The sequence below is a fragment of the Anguilla rostrata genome, chromosome 4 (assembly GCF_018555375.3).
Source record: "Anguilla rostrata isolate EN2019 chromosome 4, ASM1855537v3, whole genome shotgun sequence".
Lineage (NCBI taxonomy): Eukaryota > Metazoa > Chordata > Actinopteri > Anguilliformes > Anguillidae > Anguilla > Anguilla rostrata.
Window position 1 is genome coordinate 41,102,595 of NC_057936.1, and position 24,507 is coordinate 41,127,101.

At 40.8% G+C, this 24,507-nt stretch overlaps 2 long non-coding RNA genes across 2 annotated transcripts; one reads left to right on the top strand and one right to left on the bottom strand.

The window, feature by feature from the left end:
• Positions 1 to 488: 488 nt before the first annotated feature.
• On the top strand, positions 489 to 2,792 carry LOC135254301 (uncharacterized). The gene is made up of 4 exons (XR_010329826.1): positions 489 to 1,107; positions 1,184 to 1,240; positions 1,331 to 1,426; positions 2,423 to 2,792. It is a non-coding gene; the product is annotated as an uncharacterized LOC135254301 (long non-coding RNA).
• Positions 2,793 to 12,375: 9,583 nt separating this feature from the next.
• Positions 12,376 to 13,938, bottom strand: LOC135254302 (uncharacterized). The gene is made up of 2 exons (XR_010329827.1): positions 13,853 to 13,938; positions 12,376 to 12,516 (listed from the first exon to the last, which is right to left on the bottom strand). It is a non-coding gene; the product is annotated as an uncharacterized LOC135254302 (long non-coding RNA).
• Positions 13,939 to 24,507: the final 10,569 nt, after the last annotated feature.

Consider the following 24,507-nt stretch of genomic DNA (forward strand, 5'->3'; position numbering starts at 1 on the left):
GATATTGTAGGATATGTAGTGTTCAGATTTTGGCCTTAGAGAGGGAAACAGTGAATAAGAATGTGGCCTGGCCTCCCCATCACAAGCATCAAAGCAAATGTGACTGGGGTAATTTTAAATTCCACTGATACCCCTAATCTAGGCTGACAATCTATGGGTCTCACCTCCTCAGAAGAGACAAACCAGATGACACAGGACACCATATCGGGGGTTGGAGACCCTGCATGCCTAACATTTCCCATTACTTTTAGTTTGAATGCAATCTTTAGGTAGGCCAGTCCTTGCCATAAATTAGTCTGACCCCCCTTCCCTTCTCTCCTAAACCTTAACCCGGCATCACCCAATCACCCAAGGGCAAACATCCTCAAGCCATGCTTGCTTGTCCGACAATATTTACTTCACATTAATTTCTGATTGGCAGCAGACTATAAACAATAGCAACGGGCAGTGTAAGAACTTATACTGTTAGCTAATAAACATTTTAAAGCATAATAATTTTATTGAATTAAAACACTGAAAACATGAACAAAAAATAGAGTGCAGTTTGTTCTGCTTATTGTGCAACATCTGTGGATTACATTGGCCTCATTTTAATGACTAATTTGCTAAAATATTGATGCAAATCAAGTACCTGTGCAACCATTCCAAATAATTAGCTAGTACAGTTCACAAATACAGTAATACATTACAGTTTTATTTGTGAAACCAGATGTTGAGCCCACCAAATCAGCCTTTGTAAGATAGTTTTGAGTGAGGATCATTCATCTACTCTGTTGCTTTAGTTTATATTTGAGGCTGTGCCTCATCTGTGCAGTTGTGTCAGCACAAATTTTTAAACTGAAAAATTGGGTTTGGTGTCATTTAGTTCTGAATGCACATGTAACTGACAGAACTACCTTCTGTTTTCCTGATTACTGGATTTACCTTGCAGCCACCGTAGTAATTTCGTCCTCAGCAACACCTCCCAGGAAGCTAGTGAGTGGCTAACGGGTAATTAGCTTGATGTTCCATTTTGTATATATGGGCTCTGTCATACATGACATTTTTAAATCCGTCTACCTTATTTCTTTGTTGCGTTCCTGCCCGCAGTGCGACCTATGCTGAAAGGTATGTGTTCTGTATTTGGCTCAGTTACTTAACTCCTATTGCTTACGGGTGCTTTAAATGTGATTTTTGGTAACAGGTGTTTGCTGCTCCACATCTACTTCCTGCTGATATGCGAGTGTGTTTGCCACGGAAGGTAGCTATGCTTTCTTTCTCGCACCCTTATTTTAATGAACTCGTGTAGCGACGGAGTATGCTGTGTTATAACGGCAATGTTCTAATCTAGGTCTGCGCTGTGAGACGCCAAATGGAGTAACACGTCATCATTCGCTTTGTTTGGAATGCACATAGAGGCAAAACGACACTACGGTTGCCTGCTCCGGTATGTGTGTGCGTATACATGTATACAAAGTGATTTAGAGCAGTATTTGTATGTTTCATTACTGTTCATATTACTGTTAAAGGTGTATGTGTAACCACAAATGGAGCATTGCGTAGTTCTGGCAGGCCACGAGAGTCAAGCGCTCCGGCTGAATCAGCTCAGCTGAGTGATGTTCGCCTATCACAGTACATTCACTAACAGGGCGGTCTACTTAAACAGCCTCCCTCTACTCATTCGGCTGCTCCTCCTGCATGCAAGCGCTGCACGTTGCTTCGTAAATCCCCTCCACCCCCCCAGCTCCATCCCCATGCGTCAAGAATTTGCATTTCTCCATTCCTATGTGTTAAGAATTTGTATTGCTCCATCCCTATGTGTTAAGAAATTGCATTGCTCCATCCCTACGTGTTAAGAACTTGCTTTGCTGCTGGATCTGTTCTGTGTGTACCCCTCTAGGGGGGTTTGACTGCTGGCCTCCCGGCCTTATCCACGCGGGCTGCGTGGTTGGCGGGAGAGCTCCAGAACAGAGCCATACCGCCAAACATAACTGTATTGCCTTTATTGTCAATAAAGTTCTACTTTGATGACAGTGGTCCTGACAGAAGTAATATTGTATTTTTTACTCCTTAGGAAGATTTGTCACTGCTGCTTTGCCTAGTATAAGCTTTGTGTTATTGTGGGGCCTACTCATTAAACTATTTGCCTTAGCCAGTGTACTGCTTAGCCTGATGCAGGATAGCTTGGCACCGTGAGATTCCCTTGTCCTTATCGGATTGAGTGAATCTCTGTTACCACCAGCTATCATCAGTCTAGGTCGTGAATGTCGCTGTATGGTGAAGTGTTAGGCCTCAGGGTTTATTTGGCCCAGTGGCCTTTTTCTTTTGCTTTTATTATTGGATGGGCAATTGGTGTGGTCCTGGCTGCCCCAGAATTTCCCCCTTCATTGGTTATTCAGTTACTGTGTTCTAATTATTTCCTCCTCTCCTCCCTCTCCCATAGCCTCCACAGTATTGCGGCTGGTCAGAAGGGGCTGGTTGCCGGACTCGGGTCCCCTTCCCTCACTGCATGCGGTGGTACTTTTGTAGTGGTAAAGTGCACTTCATAATTTACTGTGGTCACCTTTTGCAGTACGTGTGTGTGTGTGTGTGTAAGCAGGCACCTGGATTAAGAGCACCATTGGATGAATCTCCCCTCCAGTGAAGGTAACCTCCCCGGCAGTCAGCCTGCTTCTCCGCCCCCCCCCCCTTCCCAATATTGTTTCTTATATCTGGTGGCAGTCAGTACCCCTCTCTCGGGCTGCAGCCCATGATCTTTCATAAAGTTGTAATACTTTTAACTTTTGTATGAATAAACCATTTTTATACCTCTACTCCTTTGTTTGCAATCCTCTATATATATATATATATATACATACATACGTATAAAATAAAATTGCCCATCCAAACTGAAATATTACGTCTCTGTCCTTATTTACAAGCTTACCTGTGTGTGGGAACCCTCTTGTCTCAGCACAAGATTTAGGTCTATTTAAAAATATTTCTTGGGGTGGAATTCCCCAGGTGGCGTAATCGAGCACGCTAGAGTTCAAGACCTTTACTACTTGTATGCCAGGCCACAAATTAGCGTAATCGGCAGGATTTGTAAACGGAGACGTGTATTTCAATCTTTTGCTGGTTTGGTTTTTATTTTCTGTGTTGATTCACTGACTGAAAGCAATAAGCTGTGCAGTAGGTATAAGAGGCAAAGCAGCAGTTGACAGATCATGGGACTTGACGACACAACTAGCCGGCGTACTCCTGTTTCATTCCAAGACTAACTGAACCCTCACTTCTGTTTTTTAGTCACGGATGATGAGCTGCAAGAATTGAGAGAACTGGTACGCCAGCTTCAAGCTGACCGAGAATGTTTGTTGCAGGAGCAAACATTTGCCCAGGCACCAGCTTCGGTGGCCTCCACCTTGGGGGCCTCCAGTAATCATGTTCCTAGTTCTCCTAACCCTGTTGCTCTCTCAGAGTGATTATTATATCTCCCCAGAGAGAGAAAGTGTCCGGTGTTTAGAGGCAGCTCTGTTATTCACATTGATGAATGGGTTGAAGAGGTGCAAGCTAGCATTAGGACAAGGCACTTGGGACCACTTGATCATGCCTATTTTAATTTTGACCATCTAGATGGAGAGGCCAAGGATGAAATCCAGTATAGGACTAGGACAGAGAGGGAAAACCCACACAATATTTTATCTATCCTTAAAGAACTGTATGGATGTTATAAATCTTATGTTGCCTTACAGGAGAGCTTTTTCTCCAGAAAACAGCTAGAGGGAGAATCATTACAGGAATACTCTCATGCCCTTTTCTCACTGATGGACAAGGTGGTACAAAGTTCCCCTAATGCAGTGCATAACTCTGATGTTCTTTTACGTGACCAGTTCGTAGAACATGTTTTTGACTCTGATCTTCGTAGAGAATTGAAGCGGTTGGTCCGTCAGTCCCCAGGGCTGTCCATGCTTGAGGTGCGAGTTGAAGCCATCCAGTGGGAGTGTGAGGGTAGGCCAAATGACTACACCAGAGGTAGATGTTATTTTGTTCCCTCCCTTTGCGCCATGCAGTCTTCTAGGGGTCAACAGAGCATTCAGCCTCCCTCGGCTAATCCTGCTACCTCAGAAATGGCACATTTGAGAGCTATGTTGCTTAAGCAGCAGGAACAAATCAATTGGCTGACCCAAAGTTTAACAACTTTGCAGGTGCCCCCACACCATACTAGGCCTAGCCGTCCCAATAATTTTATCTGCAGGCGATGTCAGAAACCTGGCCACTATGCCAGAGAGTGTGACAAGGTTATTACTTCCCATATCCCTATTCCCTCTCCCCAGGGCCCGCCTAATTCTACCTCTGCCTCTCAGCTGGCGGAAAACTATCTCCATCCGATGTCCAGAGCCACACATTGGGAGGGGACACTATTGGCTCCCAGAATCAGAGCTCGGTAAGCAATCCGGTGTCATCTCTAGTTGGACAGTGCCCCAAGGTAGCTGTCAGGGTAGGGGGAGTAGTGGTGAATTGTTTATTGGATACTGGATCCACGGTGTCTACTATGGTGGAGAGTTTCTTTCTGCAGCATTTTCAGGATGAACTCCAGTCTTACTATTGGTTGGAGCTTCATGCTGCAAATGGCTTGGAAATACCCTACATTAGCTATGCAGAGTTAACGGTTGAGGTACTTGGAAAAGTGATCCCTAGACGTGGCTGGTTGGCTGTTAAAGATCCCCAGGTCAGACTTCCGGACCTGAAGTTCCTAGAGTTTTAGGAATGAATGTAATTCGGGAGTGTTATGATGAGCTATTTGGTCAGCACGGCCCTGCTGTCTTTGCCTTCCCGCCGGTGGTCCACGGCTCACCTCTGTGGCAGCAAGCCTTGCAGCACTGCCACCAAGCCCAGCTCAGACTTCAGAAGGCTAGAATAGAGACTGCTAAAGTTAGAGGTAGAAGACTTATCCATATCCCTCGAGGTACTGTCAAGCTGGTAGCTATCACCTGCTCCCCTCAGTTTTGTGAAGCCCCTGGCATTGTTCTGATTGAGCCTGTTAGCAAGGCTATTTCCTTACCTGATGGCCTTCTTGTTTCACCTGCCCTCGTCAGTGTAGACCGAGGTACAGCTTACGTTCCTGTTGTGAATGTGGGTTTTACACGTGCCACACTTTACCCTCGACGCTTAATAGGTTCATTGACTCAAGCCAACATTGTAAGTCTACCTACTGGAATCACTGAGGTGGTTCAGGGACCTGACATGCTGACTGCCACCGTTAATACCCAAACTGGACAGGCTAGCTCAATGAAGGAGCAAATTCAGGCCATAGACTTGTCTGTACTTTTAGAGTCAGAGCAGGACAAGGTGAGGTCATTGCTGCTCAAGTTTGAGTCTGTGTTTTCTGCTTTTGAGGGTAACCTTGGTTGTACTAATCTTATCTCACATGATATTCCCCTGGTTGATGATAGGCCTGTTAGGCAGAGGTACAGACGTATTCTCCCTTCTGACTATGATGCTGTATAGGCTCACATACGCCAGTTGCTTGACAGCCAGGTTATCCGGAAGAGTAGTAGTCCCTATGCCTCTCCCATCGTCCTGGTGAGGAAGAAGGATGGAAGCCTCTGCATGTGTGTTGACTACCAACAGCTCAACAATAAAACTAGGAAGGATGCTTTTCCCCTCCCCTGCATTGAGGAATCCTTAGATGCGTTGTGTGGAGCCCAGTGGTTCTCCACGATGGACTTAGCTAGTGGCTACAACCAGGTGCCAGTGACTGAGTATGATCGCACGAAGACTGCCTTTTGCACGCCCTTTGGGCTATTTGAGTTTAATAGAATGCCCTTCGGGCTGTGCAATGCTCCCAGCACTTTCCAGCAGTTGATGGAGAGGATGTTTGGGGCCCGGCCCTGTCAGTCACTCCTCTTGTACTTGGATGACATCATTGTGTTTTCCTCCAATGTAGATGATTCACGTGCATCGTCTGGACCTGGTGCTGAGCCGTCTTCAACAGGAAGGCTTAAAGGCGAAACTGGAGAAATGTTGTGAAATTCCCAAGGTGGCGTAATCGAGCACCCTAGAGTTCAAGACCTTTACTACTTGTATGCCAGGTCACACAGAAAAAGTAAAAAGTTGTTTTTGTTTCCACCTATTTTTGAGCAAGTATTGTTTCATTAACATAAGTTGGAAACTGATGTTAATGAAACAATAATCAATTGGGATTCATTTTAATTTGGTGCACTAATAATGATGATTGAGCCACAGATGAAATTAGTCAAATTATAAGAAAATGGACCTCTTATATGTTTCTTGGAACAAAATTTCTACTTTGTTATTAGAATTCTCTTAAGTCGGATTGAAATTGCTTCGCTTATATTTTGTACTATCCTTGGTGGCAAAATAGGCAGTGTCAGCTGTATTATCAAATCATTTACAATTTATAATTTTTTGTTTTGAATTATAGAAATTGGTGTTTTAAAAATCACTGCGCCACCTACTGTGCTTTTTTTCCACATTTTTTAAATTTCCGCTTCTTGACGTCAGGAAGTGGTCTCATTTACATGCAGTCTATCACAGCGTGTATTTGCTTATGATTGACATTGAGGGCTAGGCTGCATTTGCCACTGTCTGCCACAAGTCTGGCAAACATGGCACCTTGCAAGTGGCACTGTTGTGTTGAAGGATGCACAGATACTGACTTACTACACGCAATCCCGAAGGACACAAATGTAAAAAACAAGTGGGTACAATTTTTATCAGGTTCATTAATGTCAAACAACAAAAGAGTCTGCAGTCTGCATTTTAAAACAGACGACTTTTTGAATTGGGCGCAAAAACAGAGTAGATTTTGCAAAGAACTGCGACTGAACCCTGGAGCAGTCCCCACAATTCGATCAAGCACAGCACGAAGCAGTATGGAGGATAACTACAAAGTAAGTTTCTTATATTATTATATTTCTGATGTATAATTACTGAGTGTATGAATTACCTTCGCCTGGCTTACAAGGAGGATATCTAACAGCTACATTCGCTAAAGTTAGCTGGCATAGCTGAAAAGCAATCTTAGCATCGACATAATTATCACACAAAATATAAAGCAATAATTCAGGAAAGCCGAATATTATTTATCTAGTTAGCTATGGAGATTTGTTGACTTTGTGCAATATGACGACTCGTTTAGCTTTACCTATCTGCTGAAATGTAGCCTGTCACCCTATTATTTTATCTTGACGGCTGTCACAGTCAACATTTTCCCACCATCTGCACTTTTATTTATTTTATTTTTTTCCCGCCATCGTAATTTGAGTTCACCTAAGTTCATTGTACTAGCCTACTGGGAGAGAATGCTGACTTCAGCTACTTTTCTGTCATTTTAAAATGTATTTTTTAAATAACTTTGCAGTTCATTGGTAAACCAGCGGTCACTCTAGCTGTAGTCTCAGCCTCAGCCCACTAGCTGTCACTCAAAACGCAAGGAGTACGCCCTCGACCCCGCTCACGCAGTATCCAACCTCCTTAGTGACATGATAGTAACATTTTTGTGATATGTTCAAAAGATAAATTTTATCATTTAAAAAAAACAAAAACATTTTAAACCCATTTAAAAACAAATTTGCAATGGTATAGAATATAAATAATGATACAGTATTTCAAATTTCAGTCCGACTTTAATATTTGTTTCCATACAATGAAATATCCTACTTAAATTACAGTAGAAAACAGATTACAGGGGGATGGGTTCAATATCATCTTTGTTCTCAAGCAATTCTAGTACTGCAGTCTGTGTGACCCCAAGGTACTACTGTACAGAAGATCTGCACAGGATGAGGTTGTTTTAAAAGATCCATATGCATCGTGAATGGTAATTTATGATCATCATTGTGAATCTGACTTGTTTCGAGCCCTATTTGCATGAATATGAGTAATTTTGGATGTTCATGTTGATAACGCAATCTAAATATATATGACCCCGACAGTGTATCTACTTCCCTTGTAGGGGGGTTTTATGTGCTTCTCACTCAATGCAATTGATTTGTGAATTATACTTATTTATTGTAGTGCTTGTGACTGATTCTATGAATTCCACCTCACAAACCACACGAGAGGAATCTCATTTAACATGTAACAGGAGAGCAGTTTTAGTGGGTAAAACAGAAATTGAAGTCATCATTTGAATATAAAACATCATATAAAAAACATTTTAAATGTTTACCATTTGATGGCTGAATGTACAGCACAGTTGTTTATCCCTGTCTGTCCGATATCCAAGTCCATGTCCAACTGGCTTAATCTTAAAAATTACATTTGTGCTGGGTCTTCATATGGAAAAGCAGAGACCCACAATAAATTACAAGTGAAACATTACTCTTTCAACTGAACTTTGGCATTTAGGGCTTGTTTTTCCACTCACCCGCCCAGGGGACTTCACCCACTGAATGGCACAATTTTAATATAGTTCAATGTCTGTTTAACCCCTTCTGTAACACCTCCTTTTTTTTAACACAAGCTTAAAAATGACAAAACCAAAAATAAAATGGTTACTATTCATGAACCATTTTAACTACAGCATAATCCTGTTCTCCTCTGAAAGGTATCCTTTGTGATTTTTCCACCCAAAGTAATTAGAGTAATGTTTTACTCTAATTACAGACAGTAACTGAAGAAACAGTGGATACAGATGCTTGTGGGTGTGCCTGGTGGGTTTAGAAACACAGTGGAGCCACAGCCACACTGGATAAATCCTGGATCAAATTTGATGAGCTTTCTGTATTTTTTTATAGACTATGTGTTGGTGCATCCAAAATATATTCTGGGTCTTTTGAGGTGTAAAATATTGTATATTGTACACTATATGCTTGTGGAAGACTGAAATTAGGTCACTTTCCCTCTGTGTGTCACCCTCCCCTTGCTCCCCCTGCCATGATAAGGTTACTGACTTTACTGTGATTTGTCGTCAATATTATTTTTTTATTCTGGACACTTTTTGTAGACTGGTCTCCTACAGATTTTTAGACTACTTAGGCATATTATATATGAAAATGTTCAGCTTTTTATGGTCTAGTGTGCTTCTATTCTTTTTGATATTTGTTATGGTTTTTGAAATATTTACATTTTTATCCCCAAAAAATCCAGTTGAAATGAATGTCAGAATGCTGATGCTTGTGATGTCACAATGCTCTAGCCCTCTAGCAGCTGTATTCTGGCCCCTGTAGCTGCTGATGATCCAACATACTCTTGCAGCTTCATAAGCTTTCATTCAACCAATGGCTTTGCATTATGAAAATATCTCCACAACTAATCTCTCTAATTGGCTGTCATGAATGCCTAGCAACCCATCTAATAATACCCTTGCAACCACCTAGTAATGTTCTAGCAACCATCTAGTAACACCCCAGCAACACCTAGTAAGACCATGGCAACCACATAGAAACACCTTAGCACTCACCCTGGCAACCAACTAGTAACAGCATAGCAAGCAAACTCACCTTTTCTTCAGAAAATTGAATCTTTTCTAGGTATGCTTATTTCTTTATTTTGTCCCAACACTATGGTAAAAATGGAAAAAGAGTCACTAAAAGGATTAAAAAAAAAAAAAAATCTGTTTTTAAGGAAACTGGTGTATATGATTTTAAATAACAATGAGGAGGATTTAAATCTGGTACTGTCGTTCAATACAGAGGATTTTGAGTGGGTGGTGTATGCAACATCTCTGAATCAATGATGTCTTAAGTCCCAGTGTCTTAAGTGTAGGAAGCCCTCCAACAGAGGAGCCTAGTTTTGAATCACTCTTTGAATCCATGAATCGCCCTCCAGCAGAGGTGCCTAGCTGGGGCAAGCATTGAGGGCCATAGGAGTAGAACTGCGGTATTGGAAACTGCGGGGGGTGGTGGGTAGATTAGTGTGGAATAGTTCAACACGAAGTGCTGAGGCTGAACCAAGTACAACGTCAGCTCATAAAAATAACACATAAGCAAGTGAGGGTCTTGGTACTGACAAGCTATGGGGAGTTTGTTTCCATGGTAGGTTTAGGTTGTACCAAGGAAAAGCATGAGAATAAGATGGAAGCAGACATGGCTGAGCCACAGAGTGTCCAAAAGGCCAAAACAAATGAGGAAATCCAAAGATTCTCACTGGGAGAGTGCAATAAATTGTTGGACATGAGCAACACCCCTGTCAAAAAACCCACCTGCTGTGAACTTTTTTTCACAGTATTATGGGGCAAAACATTCAGTCTCCCCGGACTGACAGCTGTACAAAAAAGGGCGTAGGGTTCCAAAATCACTTTTCAGTAGTGGGTAATTGCTGTACTGCTGATGATGGTAGGTTGTGCCTTGGCGATAGGTTGCCTGGCTGCAGACTGCGGAGTTTCTCTGGCATAGACTGTTATGAGAAGCTGATGGAGTGTTAGGGAGTAGGAGAATTTCAGCTCAGCTGTCAAAGAAGGATGACTTCCCTTCACTGATGAACTGGAGGCCAGTGGTACTCCTCTAAACAGATAATAAGATCCTGGCAGGGTGGTGGTATTTAGTGTTCAGGCAGCTCAGAGACTCCTAGACCATGGGCTTCTTAGGCTGAGGCTCAGCCACAGCATAGCTGCGTCTGCTCTACTGTTGTGCAAAGCCTGGGCGTAGTGGATCCCCTCATGGCCAGCAGGAGAGAACTACCAACAGGAAGACCTCCATGCACACATACAATACAAGATGAACAGAAAGAAAACAACCATTGGACCACCCCACTGTGCTGGGCCTTCCTACATCCCAAAATAAAAACTCCAAACATCCATCTTCGGAAACCCAGGTACTTTGCTCCAAGGTTCTACTCCCCACTGTGCCACTCTATGGACTTGGTCCTGAACTCCAGCTCACATCACCCTTCACTGCAGTCAGGCTCATGCAGCTGCAGGGACAAATTCAATACAATGGGCAAATTCCTTACATCACCCCGGAACCAGGCTTCCAGAGCACATGTATTTTACTCCATTTCAACTAAACTATGCCAAGCTAAGCTCAGCTAAGATAAACTAAACTAAGTTAAACTAAACTAAGCCAAAACAAAACAAAATACCAGGAAACCCTTACTCCTTCCCTTTGGCTATTAATCCTGCCTATTAATGCCCATATACTGTACACCTTTAACAACAAACACATGCACCTGCCTGTCACTCTGGCAGCATTATTCGTGATGTGTTCTTTTCAGTGTTCTTTTCTTTAAAGCAGTGGCTCTCAGACTCGGTCCTTGGGGACCCCTGTGTATACTGGTTTTCATTCCAACCCCAATTGCAATTACAGAAATTTAACAAGCTATTAACTTTTTCTTAATTACTTTTCTTGTTTAGAGGGATTATTTTCCAGCTTATGCCACATTATGTCAGAAATAGCCATGCATGCCATGAAGAATAAAAGCCCCATGTCACTTCTGGCATATTAGCACTGTTTAGTATGTTCCATAAGCTATTATGACAGTGTTATATTATTTGTCCTGAGCCGTAAGACAAATTCATGACTAGTTATGACAGATGTTATGTCATGCTTATGATAGGATTGCATAGCCTTTATGGCATATAGTTCATGTAAAGTGTTACTCCCCTGTCCACAGAGCAGTTGCCTAGTGGTTTGGAGAGCATAGCACTCATATGATCCATATATCACAGCATTCTCAATGCCCACATCTGAAGCCAATTAAGCATTTAGGGGATCTTTTCAAATGGCACTTCAGACAACTCATCCCACTTCCATCAGCTAAGAACAGTATGTGTTTATTGTTTTATCATGATAGGGTGGTAGCATGTAGTAAAAAAGTATGCAAATTGAGACAAGTTCAAGCCTAAAAAAAGACTTTAATTTATCAAACCAACCTCATAAGTACCAGTAACAGATTACCTGTAGGCTACGCCACTGTGAACACTGGCCCTACCTGGGGTGAGGTAAATAGCATCTAGCTCCTCTGATCTTTTCCTTTAGTGGTGCATAGCAATGAAATCAATAGGAAGAAAATTTGACCCTGTGATACTGGATAGAAAATGAATTAACAATAAATGTGGAATTGTCTCATGAGTGGATTACATTGACCCAGATCATGCACTGAATGAAGAAACATGCCCACACGTTTATTTTCTGCTTATCGGACTACTTTGTGAGGAGAGGAGTAATGCCAGTATCAATTAACCTATCCTATTTTCACACAATGTTTCTTTGTTGTTTGGGCTTTCTACTTTTGTATAGTGAAGCTTAATTGGATTATGCCATGGGCTAGATGATTTCTAATTAGATCCTGCTTTGAAGGACATTGAGAGCTGAAGGTAACCTACCTTGCATATACGTATTCAAAAACAATTACACTAGCATCACAATAGAACTAAATTAGGCCAATTTCTCTTCAGAGCAATTGGCGTACAGGCAGTGGCATCAACCTGCATGTAAATAAGAGGCTGGGGAAAACAGATGATGATTAATTTTAATAAGAATAACACTTCTATGGGTACTCAACAGGGTACAAGGTGTGAAATCCATCCAGGGAACAAGCAGCCGCTCAGTGGTTTGGGGGCATGATACAGGCTTGTCCATATCTTTCTGAGACCTGGCAGAAGAAAGCTTTTTTTTAGTATTTTGGATGACAAAAACATGTTGCAGGGAAAATATTTTCAAAAATATTACTAATTTTATTTTTATTGAATGCCCCTTGTAAAGTAGGATTCAGCAAAAAAGTGTATATTGTTCTTGTGATTAAGACCAGAGAAGCATGTCCCCTACAAGGGACAAAAATTAATCATAACTAGCACCACCAGTTTGTCTCCCATTGTTTTCTTGCATAATACTTCATCCGTCCACGGCTCCACCAGCTAGAGGTTCTATTGACAGCGATGTTCACAAGCGAGACTCACGTGTTAAAGCCAGTTCAATTACTTACTACTAAGACATGCTGCAGTATTTTAAAATGTTGTACAAGGGCAAGATTTTGTTAGTAATGGTGGGAAATGCCCACGTTAGAAATAAGAGCAGTTATATAACATTTAACTTGGACACCCCAGTTTTATATGCATGCATTTTTCTATTTGCTGCAGTGATACTCAATCCTGGTCCAAAGTCTGCTGGTTTTTGTTTTTTCCTTAAGATCTGAATCAGGTGACCAACGAAATAACAAAAGCCAGCAGACCCTGCAGCTCTCCATGACCAGGAGTGAGAACTACTGATGAATCTAAACAAAGACACGATTTTTGTAGCATTTAAACTTCCATCCATGTTCACTTTCCTTAGAGACTCTCCCCATATTTGATCAGCTAATTGTTTTTTTAAATAAATGTCTCAATTAGAAACTTTGTGCAATTACTTGACTGTGCTATTGGAGTGCCTATGGGGACTCCTGGAGGATAACCATTGAAAAACCAGTTTCAATCCCTGCAGGCCACACGGTGGAGACAAACTGGTAGCCCAAGTCATAACTAGGTCCCTGAGAAATATTCAGTTTGTTATTTCACATGTATTTCAATCTTCCAGCTCTGAAGGTCTGACAGATCCTCTATTTTAAGCTACAGCCTAACAATCACTCATTTCATTGTAACAGTTTTCTAAGTTAATCATTCACTTAACACCTAATTAAGTGGATGAGAGAATGTTCTTTGGATGTAATTAACAGGCCTATTAGGGGGTGTAGCAGTGGGTTTTCACCAAACTGGAATTACCCCCAGCGGTACAACAAAAAGTACTCATCCCAGCCCCATAATTTGAGTTTTGAATCATTTGACAACATTCATTGAGTTTGGTTCGGGTTGGGTCTGGCATGCATCTTGAACATTTTTTTTAATAAGCTCTAAACCAGCAACCACCAAGGGATTTCTGTTCCCGTGAACATCATACTCACCCTTTCAGTGCTCCTCCAGAGGAGCCCATACAGTTGCGTAAGACACGGCTCTCACCTCAAAACGAGAGAGACGTATTCGGGAGAGATGCAGCATCTACTGTGAGGAGTTCAGTCATTGCACAGGGGCCTGTCCGGAGCTGCGGGGAAATGGTCAGACTCATCAGGGAGGAGGAGACTCCTGACGAGTCGGCTTGCTTCTCCCAGCCCAACTATTACCCGTACCCTCCTTTTTGCTGAGCTTAGCTGGGGCTCCGCTTCGCATGCTCTAACCACTTTTATTGACACTGGTACCTCTGGCAGCTTCCTGGACCGCATTTGGGCTGCCTGGAGGGGGGTGCCTTTAATTGATTTACCTGAACCTCTCACTATCACGGCCCTGAACAGTAAACCCCTGGGCTCTGGAGTTGTGCAGTCTGTGACAGTTCACATCCATCTTAGGGTCAGAGAGTTTCACTTTGAGACTATCCAATTACATTTCGTGGACTCCCCAGAACTCTCTTTAGTGCTGGGCCATCCCTAGCCAGTAGCTCATAACCAGCATGTTAACTGGGACTCGGGAACTGTATTATCATGGGGAACTGCTTGTGCCTTGAGTTGCCTTACTCCTGTCTCTAGCCCCTTCCAGGTTCCACCAATGGTCCCTGCTCCTTCCAATTCCTCTGAGGACCCAGATCTGTCTATAATGGCGCTTCTCCATTGACCAGCACGGCACGGTACACGGCTGAGTTCTAAGTCTATCATTTCTATAACTACAGCGTCCACAATTATTCATCCCCACCCTAAATGCTTCATCACAGGATTGCAGAGAATGAACTTGTGATTATATGTGCAAAATTCATTTTGAAGTGCTTGTTTGGGAAATTCATACCAAAGCACCAGCCAGTTGCATAGCGTGTCGTGTCTAGGAACCGACAGAATTCAAAGTCCAATCACTAATTTGTAGAAAACTACTTCACGAGGGAAAAGACACCACAGCAGCAAGCTCTTCAGAAAAGTTAGACTTTATTTGCACAGGTGCACAAAGCCGGATCAACTCTACAGAATTGAACCTCGATTGTCAGTTTCACATACATTTTATACACAAATGTACCCCACAACTCCCCTTAACACATTTCTAAAAATACCAGCCATCTGGTCTTCTTGGCACCACAATGATTTTGATTTTCCTGCTCTTGGGTCGGCCTGACCTTCTTGGCACAATGATTTTCTGTTCTTTAGATGATAACGTTATTGTGAACTGTTGCCCCAACTTTCCTTTATACAAATCTTAGTCTTCATTCTGTAATATTTCTTTAAGCATACAAGTTACAGGATTTATAGCCTCCTGTACTTTTCTATATATATTCAGTTTACATAAGGGTCACTGTAAAAATGTTGTCTTCTAGTACTTCAATAGCGTTGTGTTAGTTTTGGAAAAATATTCGCCTTCTAGCATTTTTACTTGGCAATAATGTAGTGTTCGTTTTCTGCTGAGTAAGTATGGTTTTTTTTTAAGCCTTCTGCGTTTGCTTTTTTCTACAGTGTACACTGTGGTTTCTTGCGTTTCCATAAGCTTAGCTGCAACTACTGATATAGGTTTATTGGATTACATATTGATTATATTAGTGTATAGTTATACATGTGATATATTTTTATCATGCAGCATCGAGAGTTTGGAGGAAACAGTCTGATCAACATTGATGGGAATACCCTAACTTTAACATGTGACGTCATCTCAATCATGGGGAGTCTCAAAATTTTCCTACACGTGCTGGAGTAGACAGCAACACTTTTGCACCTTGGTAAAAGCATCTGTTGTCTGTGGGGGGTTCTGTGAAGAGAATGGCACAGACTGCCTGATTTTTTTATAATTTTAAAAATAGTTATTTTAGGATAAAATATTTAGGAAAGTTGTGGAAGGAGGAGGATATAGCCTTAACGGTGCTGGCATAATTTTAATTTTAAAGTCCGGTGGTGTCACTCTGGCCTATCTAGCGTTAAAGGAATCTCTCACTCACAGTCTCTCTGCAGGTGTGTGTGTGTCTAATTGACAAACTTGGTGCTGACGCCTGAGCGAATTGCATTAAAAAGGTGGGGAAAAAAGATCAGAATTCAAATAACATTGGCGAAATTCGGAAGGAGAAAACATTCAGAGGGAACACATTATTCTAGTGTTGCGAAATATGCTATTTGTATTCGGCACCATACTGTTGGGAATCTTCTCCTGTGTGGAAGTTGGGAAAGCTGCAGTAACACACTGATGACCACTTTCCAATCGAAAAGGTTTTATTTCGATGCGCAAAGGCGAGACTCACCACGGTGCCACGACAAGCGTTCCGTACAAATCTCAACGAGACAGCCACAAGTGAGGGTTTAAGTATTCTGTTGAGAGGTGTGGTGATTGCCATGCGTAAACATTCCAGGGAGGAATATATATTGCACCAGACTTCCCAGGGACACCCAAATGGTCTGCTGCCGGTGATACCCCTTTGATCTGTGGCTATTGTATATCCTTATGAGCAGTGATTGAACTCTATTTGTGGCCATTTGTCTCCAACAATGGGAAGCAGTTACAGAGTGTGAGTGTGGGAATGTGTATTCAGAATGAAGTTAAGACAGAAAGCAACTTAATTGTTCAAACTTATCAATACCAACTATGTATCATAGTTGACCTCTATATGGTGTACCCAGTCTGCCAGACATGACAAATAGACTATAGCTACCAAGCTATGGTAATAGTTCACTTTGTTAAAAATATTTTTAAGCAACAGGTAAATAATAATAATAATAATAATAATAATAATAATTATTATTATTATAATAATCTTGGTAGACGATTAAATTTCAACAAACTCGAAACAAAACTGCAGGTAAAACTAGGCTTTCTTCATGTATATAGAAATAAGTGCTGTTTCGTAGTCTCCACAGAAAGAAAATAGAACCACAATTTTTATCTGTGCTGGATTATGGAGATATAATATATGGTCAAGCTGTGGCTACTACCCTGACGCCACTAGATGCTGTTTTTTTATCACTGGTGAAAGCTATAACACACACCATTGTCTCTTGTATGCAAAGGTTGGGTACTGTCCCTATCACCAAGAAGAGTGCTTCATTTTTATTTATTTATTTATTTATAAAACATTATTGAATAAACAGCCACTATATATCTCATCTTCTTTAAATCCAGTATACTAACAGTCATGGTACACATTCTAATAATTGGCTTACCCTACATATACAACCAGTGAGAACCAATCTCGACAAAATTGCCTTCCATTGTAATGGCCTGTACATTTGGAATAAAATACATCCATCCATCCATTATCTATACCTGCTTATCCTGGGCAGGGTTGTGAGGGGTGCTGGAGTCTATCCCAGTGTGCACAGGGTGAAAGGCAGGAATACACCCTGGACAGGCCACCAATCTATCGCAGGAATAAAATACAGAGCACTTTATATCAAAAATTATTGCTGCCACTTCACAGGTTAAAATTCAGATCTCTGAGCTTTATAAGTCTGGGAGTAATTCTTTTTTATTTCTGTTTAAATTTTTAATTTTAGTTTTTAATAAAAAAATTTAATTTCTGTCGCACTTACTAAATTCCAGTTCTTTTTACACTAAATGTTTAATCCTCAGTTTCCAGCTCACAATCACGGAAGTCAGACTCAGTAAAGAACTGGAAAAAGCACATGTTGTCCCTTGGAATATTCTGTTCTGTGCCCATGTCAATTTGAAGAGCCACAAGACTAATATGACCTTCACTTCCACAATTACGGCCTTTGCACAAGTCTTCTGTCGCTTGTACTTACATTGTTTTGTTCTCAATAAGGTCACTGCGAAAAGCATTATTCAGGCTTGGGAAAACAAGCTGATTTGAATGCCATCTACTGTCAGAGTGTCACGGTGAATGGTCTAAAATTCTAATTATTGGACTAATGGGGAGGAATTTGGGTGAATTTCTTTTGCCATGTGTATATGTTGGACAGGGGTGGTTTTAGTGATTTGGAGGCCCCAGGCAAAGACCAATGTGAGGCTATTCTCGATTTTGCTTAACGCAATCATAGCTAGTGAACAAAAACTATTTGGAGGCAGCTTTTTTCAGTTAACAAAGCCACAGAATTAAAGGACAGACTTATATGAGAATTCTAACTGAAGAACTTCAAATGACCTTCAGTCAGTTAGAAGAAGACAATATGGCGAGAAAAAGATTATAAGTCTATAATCTTTAAATCTTTCAAGACAAAAGTATAGTACATGCTTTTTGATAAAGCATTTGAACATTCACTATTTTCTAGGGGTAAAAGTCCTGGTCCGAGTGGGTGTCTGGTTTGTGGTGGGCTGCTGCTGTCTGTCTGTGTCGCCTCTGACACTTTCCTCCCACACATTTTCCCACCACAACCAGCAGAGACAGTAACGCTAGAAGTTGTAGTAGGTGCGGTGGGTGCACAAGAGGCTGAGGCAGCAGAAAGGCTGCTAACGTTAGCTAGCTCAGCTTCTTCAACTAACGTTACACCTGTTGTAACGTCAGCTAAAGTGAGAGCACCTATTGTCAGCCTACTTCGTTCGACAGACAGGAAAACATAAACTGATTTGCAACTATATATGAAAAAATAGGCTAAATATCAGTAACAACCTGTATCTAGTTATGTAGGAAAAAGGTCCTCGTTATCCTCTAGTGGTTATTTTTTAAAAGCACTTTCGCGATTTTTCGTGTATCGACCACCCCATATAAATGAATGGAACTTCACATAAATTTGCTAGCATACTGTATAAGTGTCCTATCTTGCATATTTGAGGTTAATATGAGAAAGGGTGGTCGCTATCAGCATGTCTAGGAATCCGTACATATTCAATGTTGTAACCCAAGTCGCAGGATGCAAAATAACCGTTAGGAAAGCAGTTTGAAATTATGAAGCAACGGCTGCGCCATACAGATATTTAATTGGATAGGCCCGCATTTACATGTAGACAGATTTATTTTTTATCTATTAAAGATAATCATTCGTTTGGAGTGACAAGGAAAAAAAAGTTTTATAATTTTTTTTAAAAAAGGAAACAAATTCACGAGACCCCTTCGTCGGATGAGGCCCCAAGCAATTGCCTACCTATGACCTATGGTAAAACCGCCTATGATTTTGGGTTGCTCCTTGCACTCTCCCCTTATATTTTTCCACCCACTTTAACTAATTACAGGCACCACTGGTCAATTGGGCTGCTAACAAGCCCATCCGAAGGCACACCTGATTGGCCAGCTATGGAATAAAAGAGCCAATTTGACCTTAACGATGGGAGGAACTCATTGTATGACTATCAACCGACAGCCTCAAGTGAGAAAGAAAGAACGCGACTACCACTGCTCACTGCCTGCATTTCCCTATTACTAAGGGACATGTACCCGTACTATGGAGTGAATGTGTGCTGAATGTGAAACCTACAAGCCACACTAAGTGTCAGCTGGTTTTGTTTCTCCTTTGCCTACAGAGCCAGTTCGGCCTATGATTGTAGCCTATTCACTGCTCTCTAGTTCCCATCTTGAGGGATGTGATAAGTACTGATTCTGATTTCCAATGAATGTGTGTATGTTGTGAAAGAATGTTCAGTCATTTAGCGCACTCTCTCTCCTTTTTCGTGTTTGCTCTCCTCTTCCTTCAGTCTTCCTCTACTTGTGGTGAATAGGACTGTGTGGTGGCATCTGGAGTGCAATAGATGCTGTTCCATTTCTCGAACTAAGAAGTTCCCTCTTCAAAGGTGTCCATTATATCGGCACAGCTATTTTTGGCGTAAGACCGTGTATACTAGCCCAAATTTAACTACCTGATTTGAAGCAAGTTGGATTCTGTTGTTGCACTACAACCCCCAGTGTGCTTTGCTGTGGTGTTGACCCAAACGCTGACTGAAGGGCATGCAATAATTCGCTTGAATTATTGTTCTTGGTTTTATACTGTCAACTGTATTCCTTATCAGCTGATGTTACGGTGCCAGTCTTTATGCCAGTGTAATGTAAGATTATCCACTCCAGTCCCAAACACTAGTGCATCAACCATGCCTGCTGCCCAGGTATTTTCGGTCAACTTATCATAAGGACAATGCATGTTATAAACAGAAGCAGAAACTCATCGCCACTGATCAGCATAGTACTCAGTCATAAAATAGTAGTGAGGAGAGAGTGATCAAGAACTATTACAAGCAAGGAAACTTGATCAACAATATTAACAATACAATAGACTTTCTCAGCTAGAGAACTGGAACATATGGCCCCCTATTGATGGACAGACTGGTTGATTTAGCGAGGCCATGCACTGATAAGATCACATTATTTTAAATATACATTTATATTTCCTGCCTCAGAAAACAATGCATAAAAAAGTTATTTAAAGACATTCAGTCCCGAGAATGGGGTTCCAATTCCAAACTACCAAATCTAGGCCTGCCATTAAAAGTACTGATATCAAAATGATACAATATTGGCTATCTTAGCTAACACTAATTAAACTAACTATATATAGATAAAAGCACTATATAAATGCAGTCCATTTACCATTTACCATGCTGTATTCCAAATAATTTCTGCTACCCAATGTTTGCTAAATTATCTCAAGTAACTTGGCCCTATGTTTTTTCATCTTACCATCTGAAGAGAATGTGGTCATTCAAAGCATATGTGTCATATCACTTAGCATTTTTGTACATTGAAAACATTTATTTTTTTCCAGATATCATTTCTTTTTGCACTGTGTTTGTTATGAGAAACTGATAACAGTAATGCATATAAATGTAGACTATGAGAGGCATTCATACACACACTACCGGTCAAAAGTTTTAGAACACCCCCATTTTCCAGTTTTATTGAAATTAAAGCAGTTTAAGTCCAGTGAATGACCTGGTACAAAGTAAAGTGGTAAACTGCCAGTGGTTAAAAAAAAAAAAAGGTTTAGGTTACCAAAAACTGAAAAATAATGTACATTTCAGATTTATAAAAAAGGCTTTTAGGGAACAAATAATGAGTTAACAACTTACAGCTTTTCTGTAGCAATGGAAGTAAATTAAGCTTTGAAAGTTGATGCAAACAATTCCTACAGGTGTCCCAACTTTTTTTGATTACTTACAAACCCTCTGTATAAAATCAGTGTTGGAATAGACTGTATTACTACACCATCTGAAGCATTATTTGGACAATATTGCGCTCCGGGAAGTAATGTATTGCTATCATAATGGTGAGAAAAAGGCAATTAACAAAGGAAGACAGTCAGACTATTATAACCCTTAAAAGTGTAAGTCTTTTCTTTTGAGAAATTGCAAAGAAAGCCAAGGTGTCAGTGAGTACAGTTTCCTACACCATCAAAAGGCACTTGGAAACTGGAGGAAACTCTGTCAAGAAGAGGTCCGCCAGACCCAAAGCCACAACAGAATCAGAAGACAAGTTTCTGAGAGTCAGACAGCAGCTTCAAGCACAGCTTAACAGTGGTCGAAGTAAGCAAGTCTCAGTTTCAACAAGAAGAGAAGACTTCGAGCTGCAGGTTTGACAGTTTGGGTGGCAGTACAAAAGCCATTGCTAAAATGGCTAAATAACTAAAAAAGGCTTGCCTGGTCCATGAAGCACCAGCAGTGGACTACTGAAGACTGTAAGAAGATCTTATGGACCAATTAATCAGAATTTGAAATTTTCGGTTTATCACGCATGGTTTTTGTACGCCATCAAGTAGGTAAAACGATGGTTCCTCAGTGTGTGACACCAACGGTCAAACATGGAGGAGGGAAGCGTGATGGTCTGGGGCTCTTTTGCTGGATCCACAGTCGGCGACTTGCACAGAGTGACTGGCACCCTGAGCCAAAAGGGCTACCACAGCATTTTGCAGCGCCATGAAATACCCTCTGGTCAATGCCTAGTTGGTCAGGGGTTCATCCTACAGCAAGATAATGACCCGGAACATACCTCCAGGCTATGTCAGAACTATCTTAGAAGAAAAGAACAAGACGGTATCGAGATTCTAAGTAACTGGAGATAAAACTTTTTTGTACTCCACGTAGATCATAAACCCTTGAATATAAAAACGACTAATTGAAATCTGTTGAGAAATGTAAATGTTATAGTGCTTTTTATCCAGGAAAACCGCAGCTCCCTCATTTACTTGTAGGCTCTTTGTTTTCAGGTCAGTCTTGCCTGGTCCATTATGGCAGTGACGTTGACATACGATCCCAAGGCCAATGCGGCGTCTATGTATATATGTCTATGAATTTACTGACATTATCCCCCCCAGATATGACTGAAAATGTCAAAGTTCTGCTCTGCGTAACAGTAAAATACGGCCCCAAATCACCAAGATGCCGATTCGCACGGGACTAATGTTATCACATGACCTCTGTGTTTGTCGAAATATGGTAGGTAATTTGCGGTGGAATTTTTACTCTACAAATTACAGACATGGCTAATTCGCACGGGATTAAGAACACAGATGACCTCCGTAATTATTACAAATTACTAGAGGTCCCCAGGTAATACTAGTCCCGTGCGAATAGGGCATTAGTTAAATGGCTATTGAATGACTTAGAAATAAGAAGACGTAAGAAGTTCTTTAATGCTGTCATTTGCTCGGGCTTTTAAAGAAAGCAGCCCAGTAAGCACAATTCAGCTCCGGTTTTATTTCACATGGCCTGGCTGTATCCTAGCCGGCTAAAAAAATTTCAAATTGCAGCCAAATGTATCCGGTTAACCGAAACAGCTAGATGGTATGTCATAAGTCTATACGTACAGTCTAAAGGCCTACGTTCAGTAAAAGACCGGCTAGATTGGTGCACAAGGATCCAGAAGAATTGTACAGATGCAAAAGCAATAATTTAAGTAATAGACAATTATTAGTTAGCAAATAAGTGTTCATAAGAAATGAGAAGATCTGGATTTGATCCTATGCCAGTTAGCAGTGAACCACGAACAAAATAGCTGCACTGGACCAGAATTTTCTTGGTGAAAAATATATATGTCCATTTTGTGTTTGTATGTGATGTTTTGATTGGCTTTCGCTAAATGTCCAATGGGGAGACATATTGTTGAGCATTGTGATGATGTAATCAGGCAGGAGAAAGAAAAAGAATAAGAAGAAAAAAGAATGCAAAAATCTCCTAAGTTTTGTGCTTTTCTTGTGCGGAAATATGAAGTTGTTTGTGAATTATATCTGTTGAAATGGGATCAGAAGGTATGGGATATGGGGCCAAGAAGTAACTTGGCGGGCTGGCATACCTGCCATCCCCATTTAAAGGAAAGTATTTTTAAAAAACTATTTGTGAATGTATTTTCCATTGAATTAATTTAAATAAATCAAATACAAAAGATGTCATTTGTACATGTATTTGAAAATACTTCAAATATGTATTTACATACATTTTCAAATGAAAATACATATTTGTATTTGGCCCGAGTCTGCTTGTCAGTCATGGGAAGCTACACAATTTGATCCCAATTGAGTCTAGCCAAGTCCTGCAAGAATGCCTGCACTATAAAATGTTTGAAACATCAGTCAAAGGACTAGATTTTGGTAACATTGTGTTCCTTACACAGGCAATGGTGCAGTGAGCACAAAACTCCAAATGCCACTAGATGTTTGCCACATCTAATGCAGTATCAGTATTTGGTTTAAGAGTGTAATGAGGGTGGACATTTAGCGAATATCAACATAAAATATGTAACCTCCTACAAACACTCACAGACAATCTGCCAAATTAACTACACAGCAATACCGTAAACAGCAATAACTACAGACATCATCACTCAGGTGTCTACCAGAAATGAGACGGACCCCATGCCACTTCCTTAAATATACCGGTCATCTTAAACAGCTGGTGGCATGGTCAAACACATCGCAGCAATCACAGACCATCTGGTACCTGTCTCAGTAATCTTAAATTTTTCATTGTTCAGCCACAACCAGTCTCCTTTCCTGTCACAGAATCCCTATAGTTGAAATTAGCTGTCTTTAACGTCAGATCATTGGCTAACAAATCCTTTTTGGTTAATGATCTGATAATTGAAAAAAATTTGCATTGTATGTTTTTAGTTGAGACCTGGCTAAACAACACTACTGGTGTAGCAACACTGATAGAGGCTTGTCCTCCAAACTATAATTTTTATCAGTCAGTCAGACAAAACAGGAAAGGAGGAGGGATTGCAGTCATTTTCTCTAGACAGTTTGTGTGTAATGACATTGACCTGGGTGAATTTACATCATTAGAATATCTTGCTCTTGAGCTCAATGCAAAATTAGCAGTACTCATCATTACATTATATCGGCCACCAAGATATTCATCACTATTTCTACAGGAATTCTCAGGGCTGATCTCACCTGGTATCACTAGCTATGATAGATTAATCCTGAATGGAGACCTAAATATTCATATTAATAAAAAAATGAGTCCAAAGCTATGGAGCTTGTGAATTTACTGGACAGCTTTGAACTCACCCAACATGTAAATGAAGCCACTCATCAGCACGGTAACATTCTAGACTTGGTAATAACAACAGGGTTAAACATTGATAATGTTTCAGTAGGTGATCTGTAGTAGTAGTAGTAGTATTTCTGACCATCACTGTATGTTTTTTGATGCCAACCTGAGCTTAACAAAGATTAAAGGGAACTTTTGGTTCAAAAGAGATTCCTAGATGGCAAGGCTGAAGCAAAGTTCTCTAATATTATTAGATCATTTGAGCCATACTGTCATATTCCTCGTGTTTTTCA